We start from the raw sequence: 16,006 nt of genomic DNA on the forward strand, positions 1-16,006 counted from the left end.
CAGTGCTTTGCAGTTCTCTTTGAAGAGGTTCTTCACTTCCCTTGTTAGCTGTATTATTTGGTATTTTATTCTTTTTGTAACAATTGTGAAGGGGAGTTCATAATTATTAAGGGCTCTAGGATTTGGGGAATGGCAAATGAGCACTGGCTTCAACTTAAAGTCACCAGCTGCAACAGCCCTTAACAAGTGAGTCAGCCTGTTCTTCGAAGCTCTGAAGCCAGGCATTAACTTCTTCTCTCTAACTGTGCAAGTCATACATGGCATTTTCTTCCAATAGAAGGCTGTTTTGTCTCCATGGAAAATCTGTTGTTTATGTAGCCACCTGCATTAATTATCTTAGCAAAATCTTCTGAATACCTTGCTGCAGCTTCTCTATCAACACTGGTTGCATCATCTTGCACTTAATATGTTATGGAGAGGGCTTCATTCCTTAAACCTCATGAAGCAACTTTGGCTGGCTTCCAACTTTTCTTCTGCAGTTTCTTCACCTCTCTCAGTCTTTTCAGAATTGAAGAGAATTGGGACCTTGATATGGATTAGGCTTTGGCTTAAAGGAATGCTATGGTTGACTTGATCTTCTCTCCAGGCCACTCAAACTTTCTCCATATCAGCAATAGGCTTGTTTCACTTTCTTATCGTTCATGTGTTCACTGTAACAGTACTTTAGTTTTCATCAAGAACTTTCTTTCAATGCACAACAAACTGTTTGGCACAAGAAGCTTAGCTTTTGGTCTATCTTGGCTTTAAGCATGCTTTCCTCACTAAGCTCAGTCATTTTTAGTTTTTGATTTAAAGTGAGAAATGTATGACTCTTCCTTTCATATGAACACTTAGAGGTCATTTTAGGGTTAATAATTGACCTAATTTCAATATTACTGTGTCTCACAGAATAGGGAGACTCAGAGAGAGAGAGAGAGAGAGAGAGATGGGGGACCAGCCAGTCAGTAGAGCAGGCAGAACACACCACCACATTTATCAATTCAGTTCTCCATCTTATATGGGCATGGTTTATGGTGTCCCACAACAACTACAATGTGCCATCAAAGATCACTGATCACACATCATCAAAGCGAATATAATAACGATTTAAAAGTTTGAAATATTGCAAGAATTACCAAAATGTGACACAGACACAAAGTGAGCCCATGCTGTTGAAACACTTGCTCAGTGTGGAGTTGCCACAAACCTTCAATTTGTAAAAAATTCAATATCTGTGAAGCACAATAAAGCAAAGCTACAGTAAAACAAGGTATGCCTATAACTGACAGAGTACTAGTATCCAGAATATGAAGAAACATCTCCAAATAACAAGGAAAATAGATGATCCAGGAGTAAAACTTGAAAAAGCACTTCTCAAAAGAGAAAATCCCAATAACCAATACCAGATTTTTAAACCTTATTTATTTGTGTCATTATTTGTCAGGGAATGTATTTTAAAACCACAATGAAATACCACTACTCATTCATCAGATAAGCAAAAATATAAAAGTCTAATAATACAGACTACATTATACAGATGGCATTAACTGTAATAATTATGTTGAGTTATCCAAAATATGGAACATTAGGAACTTACATAATGTGAATGGTGTAAATTGCTACAAATTATTTGAAAATGTGTTACATTATCTAATCAAGTTGAAGACATGCTTACCTTATGACATTAGCATTCTACCCCCAAATCTTTATCTTAGAGATTGTATGTTTAAATATACCAGCATATATGTACAAGAATATCTACAGAAGCATTGTTTATCATCACCCCAAATTGGAAACAATTCAAATGTCCATTAGCAATAGAATGGATAAACAAAGCATGATCTTTTTTTTTTTTTTAATAGAAACAGGGTCTCACTATGTTACCTCTCTCCCACCTCAAATTCCTAAACTAAAGCAATCCTCTTGCCTCAGCTTCCTGAGGAGCTGCAATTACAGGAAGCTCCTCTCCACTCAGCAAGTATGTACCACTCCACTCAGAAGTGTGGTCTTAATCAACAATGAGAAGGAACAATCCATAACTATAAATAACGGGAATAATCCCTTTTTTGTTTTTTTTGAGATGGATTTTTGCTCTTCTTGCCCAGGCTGCAGTACAGTGACACAATCTCGGCTCACTGAAACCTCCACCTCCTGGGTTCAAGTGATTCTCCTGCCTCAGCTTCCTGAGTAGCTGGGACTACAGGTGCCCACCACCACACCCAGCTAATTTTTGCATTTTTAGTAGAGGCGGGGTTTCACCATGTTGGCCAGGCTGGTCTTGAACTCCTGACCTCAGGTATTCTGCCCACCTCAGCCTCACAAAATTCTGGGATTATAGGCATGAGCCACTGCATCTGACCAGGAATAATTCTTAAAACAAAGTCCATGGAAGAGAAGAAAAGTCACACAGAGAATATGGCCAATAATGACTCCATCTATATAAATGTCAAAAACAGGGAAACACAAACTATATTACTCAGGGGTATATACTCAAGTAGTAAGATTATAAAATAAACAAGAAAAGTACTTCTATAAAAGTCATAAGAGTGATTTTCTCTGGAGAAAGAAAAGGAGCTTGGGATTGAGAGAAAAACAATTGGGAAGACAGACACAGGAAGCTTCCTATGTGTCAAGAAGTTTCTATTTCCTCACCTGGGTGGTAGTTTCATGGATGCTCACTTTACAAATATTTGTTAAACTATAAATATGAGTTTTATGCACTTTTGTATCCTAAATTTTACAGTATTTAAATTGCTAAAAAAAAATTTAAGCCCAAATGATCTGTAGGAGAATAAACAAGTCAATCTTTCAGTCAAGATAGAAGCCTGTGATTTTTGAAAAAAGACTCCTCTAAGTGCCATAGGTGGATACATCATTGAAGATTTTCTTGAGTAGGGAATAATAATATCAGACTTGGGCTTCAGGAAGTTTAAGCAAGAAACAGATGGTATATAGTATGAAGGCAAGAAAATTGTAGAGAGATGGGGGCTCAAAATTGGATTGCATCTGTTAGAATTGGGTAGGTAAGAGAGCTTGTAAGGAGATAAACTATGTACCACCTAGCAAAGAATAAAACAGGGAAAAATTAAATATGGCTCAGGGATCCCAATCCTGGGTGACTTTCATGGACGGTTCTATTAACTCAAAAGGCGGCTATGTGAGATAGGGCAGATTTAAGCATATAGATAATAAGTTACATTTTATACGTAATGATGCACAGGTATTAGAAAATATCCCACTGCTGATATTTTGCTGACCATTAAAATCATGGACCTGTTAGATACTGGATAAATATGGAAGAAAAATAGGTAGAGAGATTTATTTAGTAGAGAAGGCTGGGCTGTATATACAGATTCAGGAGCCAACCACAGACAGCTAGCAATGGATCCCCATAGACCAAGTGAGTCTGGAATTGGATTAAAATGGGAAAGAAGAAGAAAACAATGCCAAGATCAGATCCTTGAGAAACAACTAATGTTATGGAAAAAAGATGAGACAGAAAAGGGGCTGGCAGATAGATGAGACAACCAGGAAAATGTAAATAAGCCAAAAGAGAAAATGAGTGATATGGTTTGGCTCTGCATCCCCACCCAAGTCTCACCTTGAATTGTACTAATCCCCACATGTCAAGGGTGGAACAGGGTGAAGATAATTTAATCATGGAGGAAGTTTCTCCCGTACTGTTCTCATGATAGTGAGTGAGTTCTCATGATATCTGATAGTCTTTTAAGGAGATTCTCCCTTTGCTCAGCACTCATGATGTCTCCTGCCACCCTGTGAAGAGGTGCCTTCTGCCATGATTGTAAGTTTCCTGAGGCATCCCCAGCCATGTGGAACTGTGAGTCAATTAAACCTCTTTTCTTTTTAGTCATGGCTATTTCTTCATAGCAGCATGAGAATGGACTAATACAATGAGTTTCTGATTTAGACAACAGCAGGAAAGGTAACTGAAAGTTCATTATACTTAGTCACTGATCAGTTCTTAGTCAACTTTATGAGAGTGGTTTCAGTAGATGTTCAGGGCCAAAAGCCAGGCTACAAATGGTTATGGAATTTCTGTATTCCCAATAGAGAATTCTTTCAAGACTTTTGTTAATGAAAAGGTGAACTAAAGAAAATTAACCTGAGAGATGAATAAAATCAAAAGAAAGACAACTGTGGTTATAGGCAGATAGGAAAGCTACCACAAATAAATATTAAAGAAGCAAAATGGGGGTCAGAGTAGGTAAGTGAAGAAATAATATTCTGGGACCTTGAAGAACACAAGTACAGGCACTAGTCTTTGAAAGGAGGAAGAACACACTCTTGTCTGAAGCAGAAGACATTGGATATTAATGTGTGTGGTGTGAAAGGAAAAGTCAGAGACAAAAGTATTAGTAATAGGAAAGTATTTTTGCTTCTAAAGTCTTGTAATGAAGTCTTGTCTAGTCTAAAAGAATTGGCTCCATAAACAAAGCAAACAGCACATATTTAAGGAGAGAGATGCAAAGTTACCAAGGTTAACAGTTAGCCTATTTATGGCAAAAGTAGTCATTTTCTCACATGGTTAGCATATCAGCAAGGATTGCCACCTATCTGTAGATGGCAAAAGTTGGGATAAGATTGCTTCCAAATAGGGACTTTCCAGAAAGGACTCAAACAAGGCTTCATTATTTTAGGGTTTATGTTAGACAAAGTGTTCTTGCTTTTTGTTTTGTTTTGTTCTGTCTTTATTGTGGTTCAAGATGTACTATTCATGTTGCTGTCAGAGTTGAAGTCATCTGCAGTGAGTGTCACATTGAAAAAGTGTTGACGAAAACACAAAATACTTGAGAAGGCCAGTGTGTGAAGTATGACAGAGAGTAGTTATAGCTTTCAAAGATTCTAAAATATCAGAGATGACAGCCAGGCACAGTGGCTCACGCCAGTAATCCTAGCACTTTGGGAGGCTGAGGCAGGTGGATCACTTAAGGTCAGGAGTTCGAAACCAGCCTGGCCAAGATGGTGAAACCTCATTTCTACTAAGAATACAAAAAAATTAGTGGGGCGTAGTGACAGGTACCTGTAATCCCAGCTACTTGGGAGGCTGAGGCAGGAGAATCGCTTAAACCTGGGAGGCAGAGGTTACAGTTAACCAAGATCATGGCACTGCACTCCAGCCTGGGCGACTAAGCAAGACTCCATCTCAAAACAAAATTAAATAAAATGTCAGAGATGGCAAAAACAGGAAAGTTATCCAATCCATCCTTATCAATATATGTTTGGGGGAAATGAGGCCTAGAGAAATGACTTACTGAAAAGCAAAATTTGAACTATAGGGCTGTCAACACATAGGACAGTGTTCTTTAAGCCTTACCACATTGTCATGTAAAATCAAAGTCCTTTGGAGCCCAATTCCTTCTTCGAGAGTTATGTAACACACGCATAGGAATGGAATTCTAGCATAAGCAGTAAAACAATCATTTCCCATGCTTTCAAATGCATGTTAGGTATGTATTATATTTCTTTTGGTCTTGGCCAGACTCTCTGGTGTATGGGGTGGGGAAGAAGCACACAGTATTTCTTTTTAAATTCATTTGATAAGTTAGAAGTGTTGTAGGGATAAATTTAGGAAAAAAAATTATCTAATAGTATAGCATTTTATATTAAACTGGTATTTTTAAAAATATTTCCAATATTTCTAGCTTCCTAATTTCTAAGTTTAATCAAGAGCTCACTTTGCATGAGATAAATGAATTCTAAGAACACTAAAATAAACATACTTATTTGATCACAGAAATTATTAAGATATGGAAAAATTTCAAATCTCTTGCTAATATCAAATCACATTATTAAGTTGTTTTGATAATGAAAAGAAGTTTAAGTGCAGCTTGAAGATGACTAAAAGGGCAAAGAAACATTTCATTAGTCTTCTACCACATTTTAATCATACCAGAGAACTGTAAAATCTGCTAATATGTGTAAAATAGCCAAATGAAGCTAATCAATTCATAAAAATGAGGATGCCACAGAAAACATCTGCCTATAAAACTGTGGTACTGGTTTTAAAATAACCAGTTTCTGTTTTTAATTGTCTTCTAATTTACGGAACAGCAATCTGAAGGTATACTTCAGGAAAAATTGTAATTAGATAAGGCCCATTTTTTTTAAAGTTACACATTTTAGATTCAAATGTGAAGAACTGTCAAAAATAATATGAAAGCAACTGTTTCCAATTATACTTATTTTGACAACTGAAAATGAGTAAATGAACCAAAAATAGTTTAATATTTTAATGTAGCTTCTTAATACTAAACAAAATAATTATGCTTTATATTAATGTAGAATTTAAGAAACACATGTTAATGTTTAAATAGAAAGGAATTATTTTCCTAAGTTATCAGAAATTCATTTTTATACACATTCAGGTAAACAAATTCAGGTAGACAAAGTATATCTTCATAAACATAAACATTTCAAAGAAGTAATGCCCAGTCTCTAAGTCAGATATTCAGATTCACTCAACACAAGTTCATAAAAGGTTTCCACAATACTTGTTATTTGAAAGATGAGTCAAAATAGAATGTCCACACAATAATAGTATAAATGTGACTCAATTCTCCTAAATATTTTCCATTCTGCCTAAGATAGATTTCTACCCTAATTCTCAGAAGACAACAAAAACAAACAACAAAACTCTTTTACAGTAGGGAAACTTCAACTATTTGGAAGGAATGTTTTTTCATATATCAAAACAAATGTATAAATAATACGGACAAGGCAAAAAGAAGGGAAACATGAGCAAGAGAATTATTTGTCAATCATATGAAAGAACTAGAATAACACTTCAGAAACAATACTGAAGTCTGGGATTTTCTCATCCAGACTACTATAAAATATTGGGAACACCATTTAATCTTTGTATTTTTTGGTTAAAACATCTTTCCAATAAGGACCCATCCTTCTTTCATAACAAATCTGCATTTTTCTTTGAAGCTTTCATTAAGACCTTTCCATAGAAGGAATAGGGATTTTTCTCAAGAGAAAAAAAGTGAAGATTCAAAGGCAGCTTTAACCTTATATATAACATCCTATGGGACACTAGAAAGCCTTCTGGCTCCCAGATAGGCAGGTCCAATTAGCGTGACATCACCTAAAATTTCCACAAATTTCTTATATTTGCAGAATTTCTTTGGGGATCAGGAATTAATTCTAAAAGATTCTTGCTATTAAAGTGTAAAATAGTATATTCTATTTATCTATTTATTATATTATCTATTTATATACTATTTATCTTGCCAGCAAGCTAGTTGTCTATGCCTGGCTGGGAGCAGCTACATAAGGGAAGGAGACACTCAACTATTTCAGGTCAGTGGCTGGGTGCAGTGGCTCATACCTGTAATCCCAGCACTTTGGGAGGCCAAGGCAGACGGATCATGAGGTTACAAGTTCGAGACCAGCCTAGCCAACATGGTGAACCCCCGTCTCTACTGAAAATACAAAAATTAGTCAGGCATGGTGGCAGGAGCCTGTAACCCCAGCTACTTGGGATGCTAGGCAGAAGAATTGCTTGAACCCAGGAGGCAAAGGTTGCAGTGAGCTGAGATTTTGTCACTGTACTCCAGCCTAGGCAACAAAGTGAGACTCTGCCTCAAAAATAAATAAACTGTTTCAGGTCAGTGGCTATCCATCCTTACCAAGGACAGCAAGGGTGAGGAAAAGATCTAGAGCATGGGGTATGGTCTAAAGGCAAATCTGTGGGGGCTGTGAGGGGGGTTGTCCTTAAACAAAGCCATATGGGAATAGTCATGTTGTACCAGACACTTAGGGACAGTAAGAAAACCAAAAAACATTTTCCCACCTCACCATTGGATTTCCTAAATACTTTTCATTGCCAGAGGTAGCTTCATTTACAGTATAACAGTATTGGTTGAATGTACCAGAAAAAAGCAGCTATGTCATAGAAGAAATAGAGTAAGTTTTGTGTTTCTCCATATTTGGAAAAAGGAGTTGTTTCTTCATATAAATATGTGCCTTGTTTTCTGATTTTGAGTAGTAATTCTACTTTTCCCGAATTCCTTATCTGCCTAGTCCTGCAGTAGATCAGGCATAAAACACAGGACCAGTCAGGACCATTCCACCTTAACATTAAGCAATCAAGCCAAGGGCAGGAGTAGCCATCCTTGCATATTTATAAAATGAAAAGCCATGACTTTGCTTATTTAGTGTCAAGCCATCTCATGGGCTAACACTAGGATCAAAACCAGATGGTTTGCCTGTTTAAAGATTACCCTGCTTTTCCTAAGAAAAAAAAAAATCCTAGTTAGCTGAAAAACTATAATCTTATTTTTATTTTTTAAAAAAAAAGCTCTTGAAAGTAAATTCTTTCATACACAGAAACCCCAAAATACCATAGTTTACTTGAATGGAAGGGAGAGGGAAGGGATAGAAAAGAAAAGGGACATAAGTTGAGGTTTGTGTAGAGCATAAGTAATTTGAACCCTGGACATGGGCATATATCTTTACCATTAGTAATTCTTCTGCTGTTCCGGGGGAGAGAAAAGATAAAGCTAGGGTTGAAAACAATTCAAGACTGACCAGAGATTAAAGCACTAATTCCAATGCGGGTGGGGGATCAGATTCAAAATACTGGAAAGCTTTGTTTTTCTCACCCTGTGTTCTGGGACTGCCGGATCAGAAGTTGGCAACTCTAGATTAAACATCATAACAGCTGGGATGAGGAAACTCTTCACAGAAGGGCCACCCCAAAAGTCAGGAATGAAAAAATGCTAGAGGAATAAACACAAGGAAATCCCTCAGGAAAACATATCTGGCCACAGGGTGGGTATCAGCTTTGTGTCATATTTGGTATGCAGTGGAATTTTTTTTCCTTTAAAATAAAGATGTTTATTCTCCATTCAGAAAGTTTTCTCATTTTTAGGTATTCACCCATCTTTCCTAGAAACTTCAATCTAAGTATACATTGCTTATAAGGATTTGTTTTGAGGGGTGAAATGAGTCTAGTCCCCTGATCTAGGGTTAAAAAATGTTCCCCTGAAGAGCCACTGGATAAGGAAAAAGAAAGAAAATGTTGGATAATTTCTTCTCTTGGTAGAAACAGGTTGTTTTTCTGCAACATCATTTACTCTGAAGGACATATAGGACTGTTGGTAAGTCCTGGGATGTCTCTTGGCGGAAGCACCACAGCAACTCCATCTTCATTCTGCACCACTTTTCTATACCTCAGTTTACTTGAATTCTTCCCAGTGCCTCCGCATCCAAAGTTCTGTCATCTTTCTCCCAAAATTACAGCTTCTTCTAACCACAGAAAAGCTAGTTCCACACAAAGAGAAAAGTTGTACAGTAAATTCAGCCCTAAAAGTTTAAACCTTGGGCTTCACGTTATTTGTTAACCCTCTTCCTACCCTCTCAGGACCTCTGAGGCCCTTTAGGTGGTGTGAAAACAGAGCACTTAAAAACTATAGCAAGGTGAGAACCAAACCCATGAATAGATAGTCAGAGACCCTGGAAAACAATCCTTGGCCAAACAGGATCAAAATCAAGGGCAGAGAGAGAGTCTAGAGAGACAATAAAATATCCTTAACTGACCTTTTTAACCTTAAAAAGAAAATAGAAAAACAAAGTTTTCTATACAGTATGTGCTTTTCTCCCATTGAAAAATGAATTCTCTAAGTAAATACATTCACTTTAAGTTGCCACATAGACAGATACATTTCTTCAGTATTCTAGGGAAGAAATAGAGCTCTAGGCTGGGCGTGGTGGCTCATGCCTGAAATCCCAGCACTCTGGGAGGCTGAGGTAGGTGAATCACCTAAGGTCAGGAGTTCAAGACCAGCCTGACAAACATGGAGAAACTCCACCTCTACTAAAAATACAAAATTAGCTGGGCAGGGTGGTGCATGCCTCTAATCCCAGCTACTCAGGAGGCCGAGGCAGGAAAATCACTTGAACCTAGGAGGTGGAGATTGTGGTGAGCTGAAATCATGCCATTGCACTCCAACCTGGGCAACAAGAGCAAAACTCCATCTCAAACAACACAACAACAGAAATAGAATTCTAATACAATAGATGACATTTGTATTAGACTCTTTTTTTTAACTGATGTTTAGGGGAACAAGTCACTGGTATATGACACCAAAACATCTTCTCTGGAAAATTAAACAATCTAAACTAGTTATTGAACAGGGCAACCTGGAAAATCTAGAGAGCTCTGTTAAGCCTGGGAAAAACTATATAAGGTTTTTGAACACTAGTTTGGCAGTCAAGCATATCCTGAATGTGAATTATGCTTCTACCAGTCACCATATCTGTGATCTCAGGCAAGTTATTTAGCCTCTGGAAGCAAAGGTTTCTTAGCTATAAAAATGGGGCTAATACTAAGCTCCTCGGCAGGGTTGTTATGAGAATTAAATAATATGTGTAAGTTCTGGCACAAGAAAAACAAATAATAATAATAGCTAAACTGTATCTAGTGATAGCTAAATGTCAGGTACTGTTTACATGTATTCTTAATTTAAACTTCATAGCAATCCTATATTATATGCTATTAGTAGCCACATTACACAGATGAGGAAACTGAGGTTTAAGCAATTTGTTTGTGTTCCATCAGTTAGGAAGTAGTAAAGGTAGGATGCAAATCCAACTACTCTTACCCACTATGTAACTACTACCATTCATTACTCATCAGTATACCCCCAGTACCAAGCACAAGCCTAGCATATTAGGCATTCAGTAAATAGTGTCTTGTATTGAATTTAATCTCTCAGCATTACTTAATAGTGAGATAAGCAAGAAAGTGAACTGTCAAGGCCAGTGGCTCACATCTGTAATCCCAGCACTTTGGGAGGCCAAAGCAGGAGGATCACTTGAGCCCAGTTCAAGACCAGCCTAGGCAACACAGTAAGACTTTGTCTCTACAAAAAAAATCAAAAAATGAGGCAGGAGGATTGCTTGAGCCCAAAAAGTCAAGGTTGCAATGAGCTGGGATCACACCACTACCCTCTCACCTGGGTGACAGAACAAGACCCTGCCTCAAAAAAAGAAAAGAAAAAACAAAGTGAACTGTCCAATCAACCACCTAAATTGTATTCATATTCCCAATACCAAAAGGCATGATTGTCATTTTTTTTTTTTTTGCTGCTTTTGTTTTTTGTAATTTAAGTGAACTGAATGAGAGTTTGGGTAATAGAGTATACCCTAATGTTCATGAGTGTCACAAGAAAACTACAGACCTGGCTGGGCGCACTGGTTCACACCTGCAATCCTAGCACTTTGGGAGGCCAAGGCGGGCAGATTATTTGAGGTTAGGAGTTTGAGACCAGCCTGGCCAACATGGTGAAGCCCCGTTTCTACTAAAAATACAAAAATTAGCCAGGTGTGGTGTCGGGTGCCTGTTTTCCAGCTACTGAGGAGGCTGAGGGAGGAGAATTGCTTGAACCTAGAGGGTGAAGGTTGCAGTGAGCCAAGATCACACCCCTGTACTCCAGCCTGGGGGATACAGTGAGACTCCATCTCAAAAAAAAAAAAAGGAAAAAAGAAAAAGAAAACTACAGACCAATATTGCTTATGGAAATAGAAATAAAAATCCTCAACAAAATTATAGAAAACCAAATCCAGCAACATATAGAAAGAACTATACACTATGATTGAATGGAATTTATCCCAGAAATGCCCAGCTGAAGTTCGATGTGATAATCATGAATGGCCTCAAAGATATGATATGCAACGTTTTGTCATTTTACTAAGAAGCAGATTTGAATCACACACAACATGAGACTGATCTGTACAGGCCAGGCATAGGAATCCGAGAAAGGGCCCACTGGGAAGGCAGGTTTGCCCTTCAGGTCATTGTCTTGGTAGTAACTCCTATGAAGTTGTGGTGGGAGGGGCTTCTTTATGGAAAAGTGGGACAAAAATGTCAAAAACAGAGCTATAGCAGTATTCATGAATTTGGGAATTCAAAAGAAGATGGGAAAAATCCCTAGTAGATATCATATAGAATGTGATAACCATGAAAACTAAAATCAGATCAAGTCAGAGCCACCCAGTTGGAAGACCAAATAAATTATCTAACAATTACCCAAAAATTATGATGCAAACTTTTAAAATCCAGTTCCTTTTTCTTACAGTTTTTCCATAATTGTTGTATAAGTATGATATCTTCATGATTTCCTATTTAATTATCTTCAGAAACTTTTTTAAAAAACTGTTACATTTTTGCATTTCCCAAAATAGCCCAGGGAATCAGATATCAAACCAACCATAACAAAGGCTTTAAAATGGGCATAAAGAAAATATGAAATTGCTTTGCATTGTGACATGAACTTAACCACATTCCAGAGTAAATATTGTGTTCCCATCCAGAATATTGTAAGCATAAACTAATGGCTTGGAAACAACATGTGTGATCTGACTAAATTAGTGTTACTATGGAAACATGATATTTTCAATTTCCTGACCCTTAAGGTTGATTTCAACACAGCAATATGCTGTGTTTTCCATTCTGCTGCTATAGTTTAGTATAGTAGAAATGCACACTGCAAATCAAAGTTATTAAACACTCTAAACTACAACCAGGAAATAAAAGTAGGAACAATTGTATTCTCTTAAAAAGTTCAGTAATATGTCATCTATGGTTCATTCCATAACCCAAGTCCTCATCTGGCTTGTCTTTATTTTTCCCAACAGTTTGCTGGCAGATTCACAAACTTAAAATAAATAGAATTTTTCCACTATCTAATTCTGAATTTGGCAGAGGAACTCAATGATGAATCTATTCCTACCTCAAAAAAATGTTTTCTTTTATACATTTCACTCACCCATACTCGTCTGTAGACTAGAGAAATAACATAACTTGATTATGGGGGTATTTCTGTCATGTTTCTCAGGAATAAGTCAAATGCAAATTAAATCATAATATCTGAAATTTCAAATACGAATACTCAGTTTTTCTCACATTTTCTATCTTGGATTTCTTCCAGGCCATCTGAGAAGAAATCTAATAGGCTTTATTCCTCATATTATAAACTAGGAAAAGCCCTTTACACTAGCAGGTAGTCCAAAGGCTCACAGCTTTACCTATCCCACTCCTCGATTCTTGTTTAAAGTACAGATGTTTCACAGCCCATACAAACTTGTAACTAGCTAACTTGTGCAGGACTTACAATAGTAAAATAATTTAAACAATTTTTTTATTGTTTTCTTCACTATGCATAAGTAAGTGAAGGATTATAGCTATCCAAATATGCTTTCTCTAGCAATGTTTTTTCTCACTTTTTCTATTTAATCTTAGTCCCTATCACTCTCCACCTACCAAGCCTACTTCTATTACAAATCTTTTCAAAAGAGCCTTAATGCTTTTTCATTCTGGTTTGGAATTAATGCCAAGGAAGTGACACAATGTGAACTACCCTGTTTGTTCCACATAGGTGCCTGGAAACAACTTCTAATTTCTATTTGGAAAGAGACAAACGTAGATTATACATGGGCTTTTACTGTGGAATCAGTTAACATTTCTTTTTCAAGCATTACTTTCAGTTTATGTAAGGAAATGTGTCCCCAGGGCATTATTTCAAGGTGATTTGTGAATTTATACTGCATAGTGCCTCCAAAATTAAGTTTAACAAAATCATGTCACTAACCTATGCAAAAACCTTCAATGGTCCTCTTTTTTCCTCCGTTGCCTATAGGCTAACATTTCAAAAGGCCCTCCACAATCTAGCAGCAACTAATGATAGGGACCCTACTTTCTACTCTTGCTACCCAGACTCTCTCTTCCAACTACGGTAGGGAGAATTTAAAATTACTTTCCAGCAGGAAATAATGTGTGCTATGGAGCAGGGAAGACTGTGTATTGTGGCCCATCCACTCTTCCTAATGAGTGTTTTATTGAAGTTATCCTGTTCTTTCTATATGGATTCCTGAAATCATTAGACTGTGAAGAGTTGTAGCCAGACCTGATGGAGAGGAAAAAACAACACCCAGAGAGTCTGGAGTTGGAGCTTGAATTAGACTTTGGATTGCCTCTTTAGAGAAGGTTTGTAACTCACATGAAAGTGTTTGGGTAAGGAGGAGGATACAGATGGATGCTAAGGAGCCTGAGACAGACAGTAGAGGACTGCAGTTGCCTCCCAACATACTATTCACTCCTATGACTCAACCGTGCTGCTTGAACCATGCAGCAACCTACAACTCTAGCTCTAGGTATATCCTAATTTGTCTAAACCAGTCATCATCATCCTATTCCTCTTGAAACAGACATTGGCTCAGGAACTTAGACCTAAGCTACATAGTAGCTCCTGTGTTTAAAGATGGTACAGTCAGAGAAAATCTGAGAACTTTAGTTCCATGACTAAAATAAGCAACTTTATTCTGGATATAAATAAGGAATCATATAGGCCAGATGTAGCAGCCAACCTCCAAGATGGCCCCAATGATTTCAGCCTCCTGATATTTGCACCTTTGAATAATACCCCTTCACAATATATCAGGGTTGGCAAGATTGGTCTGCATAATCAATAGAGCAGGGAAGAAGTGATGGTATATCACCTCTGAGATTGTGTTGTAACACATGCCTCTCTCCCTCGTCACTTGCTCTGAGAGAAGCCAGCTACCATGTCTTGAGAAACTGTATAGAAAGGCCCATATAACAAGGAACTGAAGTCTCCATTACAGCCAGATGAGTTAGCTTGGAAGCTGATCCTCTAGTCCCCATAATGTTTCAGATGACCTCAGCCTGACTGATATTTTGATTGCAGCCTCACGAAAAACCCTGAGACAGAGCCACTTACTAAGCTGCACCTAGATTCCTGACACAGAAAATGTGAGAGAATAAATGTTTTGTTGTTTATTTCGGCCAGGTGTAGTGGCTCACACCCTTAATCCTAGCAGTTTGGGAGGTCAAGGCAGAAGGATTGCTTGAGCCCAGGCAGTAGAGGCTACAGTGAACCTGTTCATGCCACTGCACTCTAGCCTGGGTGACAGAGTGAGACACTGTAAAAACAAAAAAAAAAAAGTTTACTGGTTGGGCAAGGTAGATTACGCCTGTAATCCCAGCACTTTAGGAGGTGGAAACAGGCAGATCTTTTGAGGTCAGGAGTTCGAGATCAGCCTGAATAACACGGCAAAACTCCATCTCTACTAAAATACAAAAATTAGCTGGGTGTAGTGGAGGTGCCTGTAATCTTAGCTACTCGGGAGGCTGAGGCAGGAGAATTGCTTGAACCCAGGAGATGGAGGTTGTAGTGAGCCAAGATAGTGCCACTGCACTCCAACCTGGGCAACAGAATGAGACTCTGTCTCAAAAATAAATAAATAAATAATAAAAATTTAAAAAGTTTACTGCTTGCCCAGGCACAGGCCTCACACCTGTAATTATAGCACTCTGGGAGCCTGAGGCAGGTGGATTACCTGAGGTCAGGAGCTCAAGACCAGCCTGGCCAACATAGTGAAACCCCGTCTCTACTAAAAAAAAAAAAAAAAATTAGCTGGGCATGGTGGTGTGTGCCTGTAATCCCAGCTACTCGGGAGGCTGAGGCTTGAGAACCACTTGAACCCAGAAAGTGGAGGTTTCAGTGAGCTGAAATCATACTATTGCACTCCAGACTGGTGGACAGGGTGAAACTCTGTCTTTAATAATAAAAAAAAAAAAGTTTACTGCTTAATCTGCTAAAATTGAATGTTTTTGTTATGCAGCAATAGTTAACCAATACACCCAGGGAACCATCTCACAAACAAGATGAACACCAGGCTGAGGGTAGAGAGGGCAGTGAGGCTCACAGAGAAATGGAGCTACAACCCAAATTAACCCACTCCTGTGCACTCTACCTCTAGTTCTTTTTAGTCATATGAACTAATAAATGCCATTTATTAAGCCAGTTTGAGTTGGGTTTTCCAGTAATTGCAAAGGATGCTGTTACAGAATTTCTTTTATTTATTTACGTATTTATTTATTTTGAGACAGAGTCTAGCTCTGGCAAGCGTGCAGTGGCGTGATCTCAGCTCACTGCAAACTCTGTCTCCCAGGTTCAAGCGATTCTCCTGCCTCAGC

The sequence above is a fragment of the Saimiri boliviensis genome, chromosome 1 (genome assembly GCF_048565385.1).
Source record: "Saimiri boliviensis isolate mSaiBol1 chromosome 1, mSaiBol1.pri, whole genome shotgun sequence".
NCBI classification, from domain to species: Eukaryota; Metazoa; Chordata; class Mammalia; order Primates; family Cebidae; genus Saimiri; species Saimiri boliviensis.